Here is a 15,342-nt window from a genome sequence, read left to right as displayed (position 1 = left end):
AGAAGACTACAATGTGGATGAAATTCCAAGTACTTTGGTTGAACTTGTCAACTTTGAGCTTTTTTATTGTTTAATTTGGTTGGGTCTTTGGTTATGAAGGGCTTCCCTGGTAGCACAGATGGTAGAGTCTGCCTGTAACGCAGGGGACCCAGATTCAATCCCTGGGTCGGGAAGATCCCTTAGAGAAGGGAATGGCAACCCACTCCAGTATTCTCGCCTGGAGAATTCCATAGACAGAGGATCAGTGGGCTACAATCCATGGGGTCACCAAGTGTTGGACACTGCTGAGTGACTAACGCTTGATTAGAAAGCCCTGCTGTCAATATGTTTAGACCTTTCCTCTTAGGTTAATCTGATGCTCAGAGAAGACTCTTCCAGTCTTCCACCTGGAGACTTAAGACCTAACTGCCAGCATCTAGGAGTTAAGTGAGGAAAGAGATCTGGGCATCTTATTTAGGACGCTCTTGTTTCCTTAATTCCCCTATTTCGGGTATGATAGTAATGCTTTCAAGTAGACATAGTATGTCTGAGACCAAAGTACTACTTCTCTCCAAAGAATAAACTTCCAATTTACTGCCATGGTGTGTGAGAGATGATCTCACACAGTGTGCACTGGGGGAAGGGATGAAAAGATTGTAAATGTTTTAAAGTAGCTTTCAACCAGTTCTAACTTTTGTTCCCAGTTCCAGACGAGTTTGTGTTACTCATTGGTTTATTCTCAGTCCCATGCCCCTGCCTAGCTACTAATCTGGAATTTATATTTCTTAACTCTGTAAAATCAGATACCACACATCTGTATACTGTCAGTTTCCAAAATATATTGCTCCTGGTGTTTTATTTTTTGTTTATTCTGTAGGTCTATGTCTTTAAAAAAAAAAAAAAAAAAAAACTCTGTTGTAGTTTTTGCAGAGTTTAGAGGAGAGAGCAAAATTAGATGCTTGTGTTCAAACTACAGTCTTCTGGCTCCCATGAATTTTGACCTCTCTCATTGGCCTCAGTTAATTCACTAACAATATGTAGAAAGCCAGTTCAACAAGAGCAAATGGCCAGCTGGCCAAATTATCAATTCACCAAATCATCATTTGAATAAATTTACCTCTTTAACTATAATACTACTTAAAGTGTTTTGAAAACTATTTGTTGCCTGACAGCATTTTAAATAATGTTTTGTTTTCTTTACCCCTTCTCTGGCTACTACAAGGGGCAAATAAAGGAAAAGATTAAAGATTATAAAAATAAAAGAACAAAAAGAATGTATTCTGGAATATGAGGAATTCTTGTGATTTTATTTAAGAATATATTTTTCATGAATATATTTTAATAATTACATAAGGAAATTCCCTTTGTTAGGGTAAAAGTATATGTTGAAAAATTCTCATTCATTGAATGTTAATGTTTTTGTTATTATATAATTAATGTCAATAAAATTCTTTGGTCAGAAATCCTTATTTTTTATGTATTTTTAAGTTCTTGTTTAAGAATTCTTTCTCAGCAGATTATTTCATAATTGATACTACATACAATAAGCTATCTTTGCTTAGATATCTTGCTATCTAAGCAAAAAGAAAAGTTCAACCAGAAAGGAAATAACTTTGCCAGCTGTTGTATTTCTTCTTCATTTGACTTTTTCTGTGATGAAGTCCTTATGAATCCTACTCTAGAAAATTCTGTTCCCTGTATATGTAAAATGAAATTCAAGCTCCTTCCTTGACCTACACTCCCTGCATGAACTGTCCTCTGGTGTCCTCTGGACACCTGTACCACTTGTCTCTGCTTTGCTTGCCCTGCTCCAATCACACTAGTCTTTCTCTTCCTTGAACTTACCAAGTTTATTCCTACCTTAGCGCTTGGCATTTTTTGTTCTTTCTGCTTGTAATCCTCTGTTCCAAAATCTTCATATTTGCCCCTTCACATCATTTTTGTCTCAAGTCATTCCCTGACCACCCAATATAAAGTAGTATTTTTTTATTGTTATCTGAATAATATCCTATTTGTTTACTTATTGATTCGGTAGTTAACTTCCCCTTCCTCTAAAATCTACAATCCATGAGAGCAAGGGACATGTCTGTTATCTCCATTGCTGCACCTCCTGCACCTAGAATAGTGTCCGGGGCATAGTAGATACCCGATAAACATAAGGCTGAATGCCAAATGTTTAAAGTTCTGGAGAATACAGTGGTCTAGAAGCCCCATGATTGATGGATAAATTGCCCCATTAAATATGACAACGTGTACAGACTTTAAGTATAACTTTCTTTCAGAAAGAATGGAGAAGCAAAATTTTCAATCAGAATCAAGAGGGCCTCAAGCAAGAGACCTGTTGAGATATTATATCACTGGGTAATGATATCCAGTGATATAATAATTATATCACTGTGCTGGCTTTTTTTCATCAAGCAAGAGCTGACTTCAATTTGGTGTAAATCAGAGTGAATGACCTGAAGTTGAAAAAAAAATTACAAGAATTTACTAGAAATAAATGAGCAGTGATTTATCATTAATGGAAGTCCATACCAATACAAAGTCTCTGCCCCTTCTGCTCACTCCTGTCTTTCCTGTAAGAAAAACTTTTCACCTTCCATTCAGCTTTCACCTCTTTTGCTTGCTGCCTACTCTTTTCCTTTTAACGAGACCCCTTTCCATCACTTACGCAATAACTACTGATACTTGGGTTATAAAGAGAGATTTGGTTTCTCTGTCAAACAGCACAGGAGTCAGAAACTACTACCACATTCCTCAAGTATTAAATCTCAAGTTTACTTATCTTTATACATTTAAATTTTCTCTAGATTTTTGCCTTTCTACTATTAATATTTGAAAAAAAAATCCAGCTATGGAAAGAAAATATGATAAATTTTTAAATGGGATGCAATTGTGGGGAGGTCTCATTTGGGGGAATGAGTGGTAAATCTTGTAGGATAGAACTAGCCTGGCACTTTAATATAGCTCTTCCTTCTGAAATTTCATTGGGTCTGTTCATGACTGTCCTTATCCTAGACTCATAAGTAAGGAAAAGTGACAGAATGGGAATCGTTCATTAGTTGAGTCAGTGTCTAAAAACTCCTAGTATAGGACTTTGTTGTAAATTCTGAGTTAGCAAATGTTGCTCAGGCTCAAGCCTTGAATGAAGGCTCTCTCTTTCCCCTGGTCCCCAACTCTAAATTTTGGAACCTATACTCCAAGGTATGCTTGCAAAGAGAAAAAAAGATAGTGTGGCTGCCCAGGAAGAGCCCTAAGTCCACTTACGCATTTACCTCTATGTGGAAGAGAATATTAATAAGGGTAGCTGCCCCCTAGGGACTAAGGTCAGCAGAAGCAAAAAAGCAAGAGGGTGAAGGGGGGGGGAGGGTGGTGTGTGTGCGCGCGTGCGTGTGTGTTTAGTTGCTAAGTCATGTCTAACTCTTTGCAGCCCATGGACTGTAGCCCACCAGGCTCCTCTTGTCAATGGAATTTTTCAGGCAAGAATACTGGAGTGGGTTGCCATTTCCTCCTTCAGGGGATCTTCCTGACCCAGGGATCAAACCTGTGTTTCTTATGTCTCCTCCTGTCTTAGCAGGCAGATTCCTTACCACAAGTCCCATCTAGGTCTTTAGAGCTTATATTATTTCCATGGTTTCTAAAACTTCATGCATAAACATGAAAACAGGCTTTTTTTCACAGATGATGAATACTCAGTCCATTTGACTATCATATGATAAACACATCGCTGAGAAAATCCTTACTATCATTATAAAACAAACTTTCAATAATAACATCCATGTAATGGAGCAGTGTAATATATAATAGAAAGAAAAGGTAATCAAGATCCCTGCAAACTAAATTACGAAGTAGGGCTGGTGAATTGATATATCTCTGTATTAGGACTGTGAAACTGCATTGCTTGCCTTGTCAGCTGAAAGCAAACTACTTCTGGTGGTCTTGACTAACAGTTATCAAGAAAAAAGCATTTGCCAGAGCAACATCTGTATACCAGGTACCAGGGGATGTGTTATTTTGGTCAAGCATTGAAACCACATTTGGTACAGCAGCTGCAGTTGTAGTCACCTCCTGGCTAGGCTTATGATAATCACTCTTGTTCTCCCAGACCCATCTACATTTCTGCACAGATCACACAGATGAGTTTAATGGGGATGTAGTGGGACTCACCACTCCTCCATTCTTCAAGTCTGTGATGGTGGCACTAATCTTTTCAATCCCACCAGCAGCATGGTATTGCTTTGGGTTTACTATTTTTCTAGAAAGAGGCAGTTCTAGTGGCTTCCGCTTTGCCTTTCCCACCATAATAGCCTTCACTCCATAAGTCAGGGAACTAATGTGGGGATTCTGCCAACTGCTGAGCATGTGTTCTTGAAAAGGAGAAATAACCACAGAATAGGTTTGGTGACCCACTATGCCCTTTCTGAGATGGATCTGAGTTGAAGCTTAATTGACCACCTAATCTGTATAAGCCCCTATTCTGACTGGTGGACCACAGTGACGTTTTGGGTCTCCTGGAATTTGTGTCAGTTCAGAGTCAGTGTCCAGTAGTGAAATAATGAAAGTGATTATTTCATTTTCTCCAGTGCACAGTAACTCTAGTTAAAGAGATATATCTCAAGAGGTTTATTACAAAGAATTGGCTAATACAATTATGAAAGTTGTGAAATCCCACAATCTGCCATCTGCAAGCTGGAGGCCCAGGAAAGTTGGTGGTGTACTTCTAGTGCAAATCCAAAGCCTGAGAACTGGGACACCAATGATGTAAGTCCTGGGATAAAGGCAGGAGAAGACCAATGCCAAACCTCAAGCAGTCAGAGAGCACACATTCTCCTTTTCTCTGCCTTTTTATTCTTTTCAGGCCTTCAGCAGACTGAATGATGCCCACCCACATTGAAAAACAGTCTGCTTTACTCAGTATACTTATTCCAATGATAATCTCTTCTGGAAACACCCTCACTGACACAACTAGAAATAACACTTAACCAAGTATCTGTGTATTTTTGGCCTAGTCAAATTGATACATAAAATTAACCATCACACTTCCATTGCCCCCTATTACCCTGTTAGCTCAGGTTACCATAGCAAGCCTCTCTTAACCAGACATTTCAGGGTAAAATGTAAGCACACATCTTTAGGAACATGTAAATATAACAACATCCTCCCCCCAAAAAATTTGATGGCAGCATCATCAATTCTACTATTCTGTGAGCATCCAGTCAGGTATATACACGCCCACTTCCCCTTTCTAAATACAGCCCCCAGAACCAACCGACCTCCCTCCTCACTTGTCTTGGAATAGTGATGGAAGCTGCTGTGTCCTCTGTGAGAAAGAAGCTGCTTAGGCTGAGAATAGCTGGAGGAGGGACTAGAGAAAACAACCTCAGGCTTGGGATGTTCTGCCATGTCTCCCTCCAATTTTTTTTTAATACTGTTGGTCTAACTTCAAGGTAATAGCAGAAAGCAGAGTCTAAATTTGTGAGGCTGGGAGTAGGAGCTGGGAGCACGATCTGCTCCTAATTTGTGTATCCAAGTCCAATTTAGAATCTTCTAAATCACACAAGGATCTCTCCGGTTCAGATGCCTTGCTCTAGCTCATGTTAAAAAGTTTTCATTTCTGTGGCTGATTCATGTTGATATATGGCAGAAACCAACACAATATTATAAAGCAATTATCCTTCAATTAAAAATAAGTTAAGATTTTGGTGCCACTACTGGAGCCTGGGAGGGGGCGCATTGGTGGCAGGAAGCGAGCTGCGCTGAGGTCGTCGCGGAACCAGCTGATGACCTGCAGGATGAATCACAAGAGAAGAAGTGCATCCCAAGGTAAGCGGAGTGCGCAGCCTGAGCGGAAGGACTCTCTGGACTGGACCCGGCACAACTACTGTGAGAGCTTCCCGCTGAACCCAGAGGTCGTGGTGGACAATGTGGAAAGGACAGACGCTTTACAGCTGTCGGTGGAAGAATTTGTGGAGCGATATGAAAGACCGTACAAGCCCTTGGTTCTGCAGAATACCCAAGAGGGCCAGTCCGCACAGAAGTGGACTACGGAGCGCCTCAAGAGGAAATACCAGAACCAGAAGTTCAAGTGTGGTGAGGACAAGGACGGGTACTCGGTGAAGATGAAGATGGGATACTACATCGAGTACATGGAGAGCACTCACAATCACAGCTCCCTTTACATCTTTGACAGCAGCTACGAGGAACACCCCCAAAGAAGGAAACTTTCAGAAGACTACAAGGTGCCCAAGTTTTTCACCAGTGACCTTCTGCAGTTCATGGGGGAGAAGCGCAGGCCCCCTTACAGGTGGTTTGTGATGGGGCCACCAAGCTCTGGAACAGGAATCCACATCGACCCTCTGGGAACCAGTGCCTGGGATGCCTTAGTTCAGGGCCACAAGCACTGGTGCCTGTTCCCTACCAGCACGCCCAGAGAACTCATCAAGGTGACCCATGAAGAAGGAGGGAACCACCAAGATGAAGCTATTACCTGGGTTTAACATCATCTATGCCCGGATGCAGCTTCCAACCTGGCCACCCCAATTCAAACCCCTGGAAATCTTACAAAAACCAGGAGAGACTGTCTTTGTACCACGAGGCTGGTGACTTAGCAACTAAACAACAACAATGAAGAGGTAGAGGATGGAAGTTAGAATGTTGAAAGAAAGTGAAAGTGAAAGTCGCTCAGCCGTGTCCGATTCTTTGCAACCCCATGGACTATACAGTCCATGGAATTCTCTAGGCCAGAATACTGGAGTGGGTAGCCTTTCCCTTCTCCAGGAGATCTTCCCAACCCAGGGACTGAACCCAGGTCTCCTGCATTGCAGGCAGATTCTTTACCAGCTGAGCCACAAGGGAAGCCCCAGAATACTGCAGTGGGTAGCCTATCCCTTCTCCAGGGGATCTTCCCATCCCAATAGTAGAACCAGGGTCTCCTGCATTGCAGGCGAATTCTTTACCAACTGAGCTATCAAGGAAGATTACTTTGATGAAGCAAAGTAAAAGGCCCAAGTGATAAGGAACAGCCTCTTGACAACTTCTAGGGAAAAACTAAGGCCTCAGTCCAAACATTCATGACACTAAATAGATATGCAGTGTTCTAGACAGCTCCCTTTACTCTTACAAACCTATTCCGCACCTTGCTTGGTGGCCAGAGGATGACGTGTATGGTCCCCCATCATAAGCTTTCTTGCCCTCTGGCTTCCATTTGGGTTCTACCATTTGACTAGAGATGAGAAACAGAACAGAGGGTAAAGTCTGGGTGTTTATTCTCCCAGCAACCTCTCTGTGAATGTGACCTTATTTGGAAATAGGGTCTTAGCAGATATAATCAAGTTAAGATGAGGTCATACTGGATAAGGGTGGTCCCTTATCTAATGACTAGTGTCCTTATAAGAAGGGGGAGATTCGGACACAGATATCCAGAGAAAAGCCCGTGTGATGATGGAGTAATGTGTTTAACAAGCCAAAGAATGCCAGGGATTGCCAGCAACCACCAGAAGGAGAGCTGTATGGAACAGATTCTTCCTCAGAGCCTCCATAAAGAACCAAACCTACCAACACCTTGCTTTCGGACTTCTAGCCTCCAGAACTGTGAGGTAATACATTTCTGTTGCTTTAAACTACCTAGTCTGTGGTAATTTGTTATGACAGCTCTGAGAAACCAATACATTGATCATTTTCTTTGGTGTTATGTTAGACAATCATAACTCTGTGCTCAATGGCTCCATTACCATTTTAATGTGTTTTTCCTGATTATGATAGTGATACATACTATTGAAACTATAGAAAAGTTTAAGGAAAAATTGTGTGTGTGTGTGTTAGTCTCTCAGTCTTGTCTGACTCTTTGTAACCCAATGGACTGCAGCCCACCAGACTCCTCTGTCCATAGAATTCTCCAGGCAAGATTACTGAAGTGGGTTGCCATTTCCTTCTCCAGGGCGTCTTCCTGACCCAGGGATTGAACCTGGGTCTCCTGCATTGCAGGCGGATTCTTTACCATCTGAGCCACCAGGGAAGCCCTACAGAAAAATAACAAGTAGGAAATATACATAATACTTCCAAGGTTTTCATTTTGGTATATTTCCATTTATTCTTTGCCAAAATGTGATTTCACATAGCTTTAGAATTCGTTATTCTGATTTTTTTCTTAAAATTACTTACATAGGTATTCGTGGAGTAAACAACTCATCATAAATATTTTGATAACTGCATAAAATGTCATTATATAGGTGGTCTGTATTTTATTTACAATTAATCTATTGTTGAATAGCTTTTACTTTTTGTTATTGCGGACAATCCATAATGCAGGGTACAATGAGATGAAAGTCTTATTTCCAGAAGGGATTTAATCTGGCTATTGGTGATTGGGGTAGATTAGAGAAATGTACAGGGATACCCCAAAATCAGAGATAAGCTTATCCTGACTAATTCAAAAGAGACTGCAAAGGAAAGATTTAGGGTGGGATTAGAGAGGCTTTCAGGGACAGTTTTTAAGTTACAGTAGCAGGGAGAGTTAGCCCTGGAGTTGCCAGGCTACTCAGGATGTTTGGAACAAGATCTGCAGGGATCTCTCCTGGACATGTGCCCCTTGATCACTCCCTTAATAAATCCCAGCTGCTCCTGATCCTCTTTAGGCATGTCACTCAGGGAGTCCCTAGAGGTATCTTACTAACTAACCTCCTGAGATTCATTTAGATTCATTCTAAATGAATCTGGCCTTAACTGATCTGAAGTAAAGCTGTCTGTTGGGATGTCCACACTTGGAACCTCTGGGGCTCTAAGTAAAAAATGCTAATGAGGCCCTGAGGGTCTCATTGATTCTACTTTCTCTTCCCCTTAAGCCTATTCCCACACACACTCTTTAGAGGGGATGAGGGGCTTGGCCAGGGAACAGACTGGCTGGGAACCAAGTGCCTCCTTAGTATGTTCAACATTATTACCGGGTTTCTGTCCCCCGACTACCCCGCCCCCCAGGAGAAAAGTTTGCAAGTTCCAAGTAATTTCCGTTGACCTTACTGGGATATGCTGGGAAATGCTCTGTATTATAATTCATTGGGGAAATAGCAAACTTTTACTTGAGATTACTAATACTAGAAAAATGTTAATCCATTATTTGTATCTTTCTTTGGTCTACTTCAGAAAGTGAAGTATGGCAAGCTCATGCCCTAGACAAAGAACTTTTGTAATGAGATTGGAAAACCTCCTTCCCAAAGATGATGAGTCACAGGGAAATTATTCAGTTACCTAATTTATGGAGAAACCTTCTCCTCATCATTGAAGATGCAAATGTTCAGATGATTCCCTATCCTTCCATTCTAAACATATATTCAGTCTACTATTCACCAAGTAAGGTGCTGAATATTGTGGGAGATAGATGAATAAAATATAGTCTTTGCCTTAAGATAGATGAAAATCTGACAGGAAAGAGTAGTCATTCAATCACTTTAAGAGAGCACATTACGTACCACAAATGAGGCACAAAAAAAATCAGAGGATGTTCAGCCATGGGGCACTATACTCAATCTCTTACTAGAGAGATAAGGAAAGGCCTCAAAAAAGATCGGGCATTTAACCTTGTCTAAAAAGTTTCACATTTTCTTTCCTTTCTTTCCCCACGGCCACTGCACCAGATAACACCTTCATTATCTCATTTATTCATCAATACACTCACTTATTCAGCATTTTAAAAATATTTGTTTATTTATTTGGCTGCATCAGGTCTTAGTTGCAGCGCACAGGATCTTTTTCAGTTGTGACATGCAGAATCTTGAGTCACGGCGTATGGGATCTAGTTCCCTGACCAGGGATGGAACCCCGACCCCCTGCATTGGGAACACAGAGTCTTAGCCATTCCCTCGACATTTTTAACCTACCAAGTACCAGGGTCAAGGCCAGGTGTGGGGATACAACAGTGAGCAACACAGAAATGGTCCTTGTCTTCATTGTGCTTACACTCTAGCTGAGGAGATAAGTAAACCAACAAATAAGATTTATGATAGAATCAAACAAAGAGGTAGGTAGAGAATAGCAGCAGATAAACTTTAGAGAGGGCTTCACTGAGAGCTCAGTTGGTAAACAATCTGCCTGCAGTGCACGTGACCCTGGTTCAGTTCCTGGATTGGGAAGATCTTCTGAAGAAGGGAAAGGCTACCCACTCCAGTATTCTGGCCTGGAGAATCCCATGGACTATACAGTACAAAGACTATACAGTACAGTACAGGACTATACATGCAAAGAGTCGGACACGACTGAGCGACTTTCACTTTCAAACTTTAGAGAGGAGGATCACAGAAGGCCTATCTCAGAAAATGATACATATACTAATACTTAAGGGTTAATTATGAGCTAGTCATGGCAAAAATCAAGAAAAGAGCGTTCTAGGGAGATTTAATAGCATAATCAAAAGCAATGAAATAGGAAAGAGCTTGTAAAGTTTTGTTTTGTTTTTTTTTTTCTGAAATAAGACTCACGGGGCTGGAACATAGTGAATAAAGAAGAAACCAGAATGAGATAAGATTGGAGAAATAGGAGAATAATACATGGCTTTCAAGGCTATTAGTGTATTAAAAAGTCATTTTTAAGTGAATGTACAATACAAACTGATTTACATTTTAAGATCAGTCTTGCAATCCAGTAAGGAAAATTGATAAGTAAAGGGTAAGAGAAAAAGTAAGAAGACCAATTAGAAGACTCTAGGATCCCAGGCAAGAGAGGATGATGGTATCTTGGATGTGGGTGGCAGAAGGAAAATGTGTGGATTCTGTGTGTAATTTGACAAACGATTCAACAGGATGTCCTGATGGAATAGATATGAGGAGTGAGGAAAATGGAGGAATGAAAGGAATTAGGTTTTTTGAATAGCAATTGCATAGATTGGTTTAATAAACTGGTTTCTATCTCCACAATATGATAATCCCTATCCATTGTCATGTGACTATACATTCTTAACCATTGAATCTGAACGTGACTTTGTGACTTTCTTCAACCTATAGAGTGTAGGCAGAAGTGATAGTATACTATGAAACAACTACTCCACAAGACTCTTAAATTTGAAAAACGTACACAGGCTGAATAATAAAGTCCTTTCACTTCCCAAGGAAAAAAAAGAAGTGGTAGTATGCTCAGTATCCTCGAGGTCATCTCATAGTTGCAAAGAGCTTTCTTTGCCAGTTGTTTTAAGAAGAAAATAGAAATAATATCATTAAAAGAAATCTACAGATTTAATACCATCTCTATCAAAATACCTATGCCATTTTTTCATATAAATAGAACAAAGAATCTTAAAATCCACAAGGAAACACAAAGGACCCCAAATTGCCAAAGCAGGCTTGAGGGAAAAAAGAACAAAGCTGATGTAGAGCCCTCTCAGATTTCCGACTGTACTACAAAACTACAGTAACCAAAACAGCGCTGTACTGGCACCAAAAAGGACACATAGGTCAATGTAACAGAACAGAAAGCCCAGAGATAAACCCACGCACCTGTGGTTAATTAATCTATAACAAAGGATACCAGAATATACAGTGGAGAAAAGATAGTCTCTTCAACAAGTGGCTCTAGAAAAACCTACAGCAACATGTAAAAGAATAGAGATTAGAATATTTCCTCACACCATATACAAAAATAAACTCTAAATTGTTTAAAGAACTAAATGTAAGCATGAAACCATAGGATTCCTAGAAGAGAACATATACAGAACACCTTCCAACCTAAATCATAGCAATATTTTTTGGATACATCTCCTAAGGCAAAATAACTAAAAGCAAAAATAAACAAATGGACTAACTAAATTTTAAAGCTTTCACACAGCAAAGCAAAGCATTAATAAAATGAAAAGATAGCCTACTGAATGGTAGAAAATATTTGCAAATGATAAGACCAATAAGGTGTCAATATCAAAACTTTGCAAACAGCTCATACAACTCAATATCATAAAAATAATCCAATCAAAAAATTAACAGAAGACCTGAATGGACATTTTTCCATAGAAGACATATAGGTAGCTAACATGCCCATGAAAAAATGCTCTGCTGCTGCTGCTGCTGCTGCTGCTAAGTCACTTCGGTCATGTCTGACTCTGTGTGACCCCATAGATAGCAGCCTACCAGGCTCCTCGTACCTGGGATTCTCCAGGCAAGAACACTGGAGTGGGTTGCCATTACCTTCTCTGGAAAAGATGCTCAATATCACTAATTATTAGAGAAATGCAAATCAAAACCGCAGTGAGATATCACTCCTTTCAGAATGGCTATCATCAAAAAGTCTACAAATAACAACTGCCAGCAAGGGTATGGTGAAGGGAGAAACTTGTACACTGTTGGTGGGAATGCAACTTAATGCAACCACTATGGAAAATAGTGTGGAGATGTCTTAAAAAACTAAAAATAGAACTATCATATAATCCGGCCATTCCTCCTGGGAATATATTCAGAAAAAATGAAAACACTAATTTGAAAAGATACATGCAGCCCAATGTTTATAGCAGCATTGTTTACAATAGCCAAGATATGGAAGCCATTTGTGTCTATCTTTCTGTTGCTGCTGCTGCTAAGTCGCTTCAGTCGTGTCCGACTCTATGCGACCCCATAGATGGCAGCCCACCAGGCTTCCCCGTCCCTGGGATTCTCCAGGCAAGAGTACTGGAGTGGGGTGCCATCACCTTCTCCAATCTTTCTGTTATTGACCCCTAATATAATTTTTTATGATCAAATAACATAATTTGAATGATTTAAGTTCTTTAAAATTCCTCATTTATTGCCCAGAATAAGGTCTATCTTGGTGAAATCTGCTTGTGCCTCTGGAAGGGATGTGTATATTGTTAGTGCTAGGCTTCAGATCAGATCAGATCAGTCACTCAGTCGTGTCCGACTCTTTGCGACCCCATGAATCACAGCACGCCAGGCCTCCCTGTCCATCACCAACTCCCGGAGTTCACTCAGACTCATGTCCATCAAGTCAGTGATGCCATCCAGCCATCTCATCCTCTGCCATCCCCTTCTCCTCCTGCCCCCAATCCCTCCCAACATCAAAGTCTTTTCCAATGAGTCAACTCTTCGCATGAGGTGGCCAAAGTACTGGAGTTTCAGCTTTAGCATCATTCCTTCCAAAGAAATCCCAGGGCTGATCTCCTTCAGAATGGACTGGTTGGATCTCCTTGCAGTCCAAGGGACTCTCAAGAGTCTTCTCCAACACCACAGTTCAAAAGCATCAATTCTTCGGCGGTCAGCCTTCACAGTCCAACTCTCACATCCATACATGTCCACAGGAAAAACCATGCTGGGCTTAGTGTTCTATAAATGTCACTTTGGTTAACATGAGTGATAGAGTTGTTGAGGCCTATTATATATGGGGATTTGATGTACTTGTAGAATTTATTACTGAAACAGTTCCAACTGTAATTGTGTATTTGTATTTTTCTCCTAGCTTTATTTCCTTTTGCCTCATGTATTTTGGAGTCATTTAACTAAGTTGTATTTGACATACAATATTTGTTTCAGATGTACAACAAAGTATGCAGATTCAATTTTTTTTAAATGTATGCATTATGAAATAATCACCACAATGAGTCCAGTTACCATACAACATTGTTATAATATTAATGACTCTGTTTCCTATGTGTACATTACAATCCCATAACTTATTTACTTTATAGCTGGAAGATTGTACCTTTACCTACTTTATCCATCCCCACACCCACTTTTTTTCAGGTAACCATCAGTTTTTTCTCTTCATCTATGAGTCTGTTTCTGTTTTGTTTTGTTTGCTCATTACTTTTGATTTTTAAGTTTCTACATATGAATGAAATTATACAGTATTTATCTTTGTCTGACTTATTTCACCTAGCTTAATACCCTAAGGGGTTCTCCAGTGGCTCAGTGGTAAAGAATTCATCTGCAATGCAGGAGATGCAGGTTCAGTCCCTGGATCAGAAAGATCCCCTGGAGAAAGAAATGGCAACCCACTCCAGTATTCTTGCCTGGGAAATACTGTGGGCAGAGGAGCCTGGTGGGCTGCAGTCCATGGGGTCGCAAAAGAGTTGGACAGAACTTGCAAGAACAAATAGCCTAAAGGTCCATCCCTGTGGATTTGATTTGTATTTCCCTAGTGATTAGTAATGTTGAGCATCTTTTTGTTTGCCACTTGTATGTCTTCTTTGGGAAAATGTCTATTCGGGTCCTCTGCCCAGTTTTTTCTAAATTTGTTTGGCTGCACCTGGTCTCAGTTGCAGCACGCGGGATCTTCATTGTGGCATGTGATGCAGGCTCTCAGTTGCAGCATGTGGAATCTAGTTCCCTGACCAGGGACTGAAACTGGGCCCCCTGCATTCAGATCACAGAGTGGACCACCAGGGAAGTCCCTGCCTAATTGTTTTTTACGTTGTATGAATTATTTATGTATCATGGATATCAACCACTTATCAGATACATAGTTTATAAATATTTTCTTCCACTTGGTATCTTCTACTTTTTGTTCATGGTTCCCTTCAGTGTACAAAAGCATTTTGTTTGATGTAGTCCATTTGTTGATTTCAGCTTTTGTTTCCCTTGCCTAAAGATATGTATCAAAAAAATATTAAGAACTATGTCAGAGAGTGCCATGCCTATGTTTTCCTCTAGGAGTTTTATGATTTCAGGTCTTACATTTAACTCTTTTATCTATTTTGAGTGTATTTTTGCATATAGTGTAAGAAAGTGGTCCAGTCTCATTCTTTTGCATGTAGCTGTCCAATTTTTCCAACACCATTTATTAGAGACTGTCTTTTCCTCATTGTATATTTTGGCCTCTTTTGCCAAAAATTAATTGATCATATAAGTGTAAATTTATTTCTGGGCTCTCTGCTCTGTTCCACTGATCTATGTGTTTCTTTTTGTACCAGTGCCATTCTGTTTTGATTATTATATTTTTGTAGTACAGTTTCAAGTCTGGGAGTGTGGTGCCTCCAACTTTGTTCTTATTCTCAATATTGCTTTGGCATTTGTAGTCCCACAATTGTATTGAATCTGTAGATTACTTTGAGTAGTATGGACAGTTTAATGATATTGATATTGATTCTTCTAATTCATGAGCACAGTATATCTTTTCACCTATATGTTTTCAGTTTCTTTCCTCAGTGTCTTATAGTTTTCAGAGTGCAGGTCATTCATATTCCTAAGGAATTTATTCTTTTGATGCAGTTTTAAATGAAATTGCTTTCTTTATTGCATTTTCTAATAGTTTATTATTAGTGTACAAAAATGCAACAGATTTCTGTATATTAACTTTGCATCCTGCAATGATTGGTTCTAATCATTTTTTTTTTTTTTTTGTAGAGTCTTTGGGATTTTATATATTTAGTATCATGTAATCTGCAAATTTACATGGGGC

The 15,342-nt window shown here is 39.9% G+C and overlaps 1 pseudogene; it reads left to right on the top strand.

Annotated features, from left to right (window-relative positions):
* Positions 1-5,712: 5,712 nt before the first annotated feature.
* On the top strand, positions 5,713-6,582 carry LOC113893761 (annotated as a pseudogene).
* The last annotated feature ends 8,760 nt before the right edge of the window (positions 6,583-15,342 follow it).

Source organism: Bos indicus x Bos taurus, chromosome 5 (assembly GCF_003369695.1).
Source record: "Bos indicus x Bos taurus breed Angus x Brahman F1 hybrid chromosome 5, Bos_hybrid_MaternalHap_v2.0, whole genome shotgun sequence".
NCBI lineage: Eukaryota > Metazoa > Chordata > Mammalia > Artiodactyla > Bovidae > Bos > Bos indicus x Bos taurus.
The sequence above is the reverse complement of the archived record's forward strand: the minus strand, read 5'-3'. Positions and strand labels throughout refer to the sequence as shown.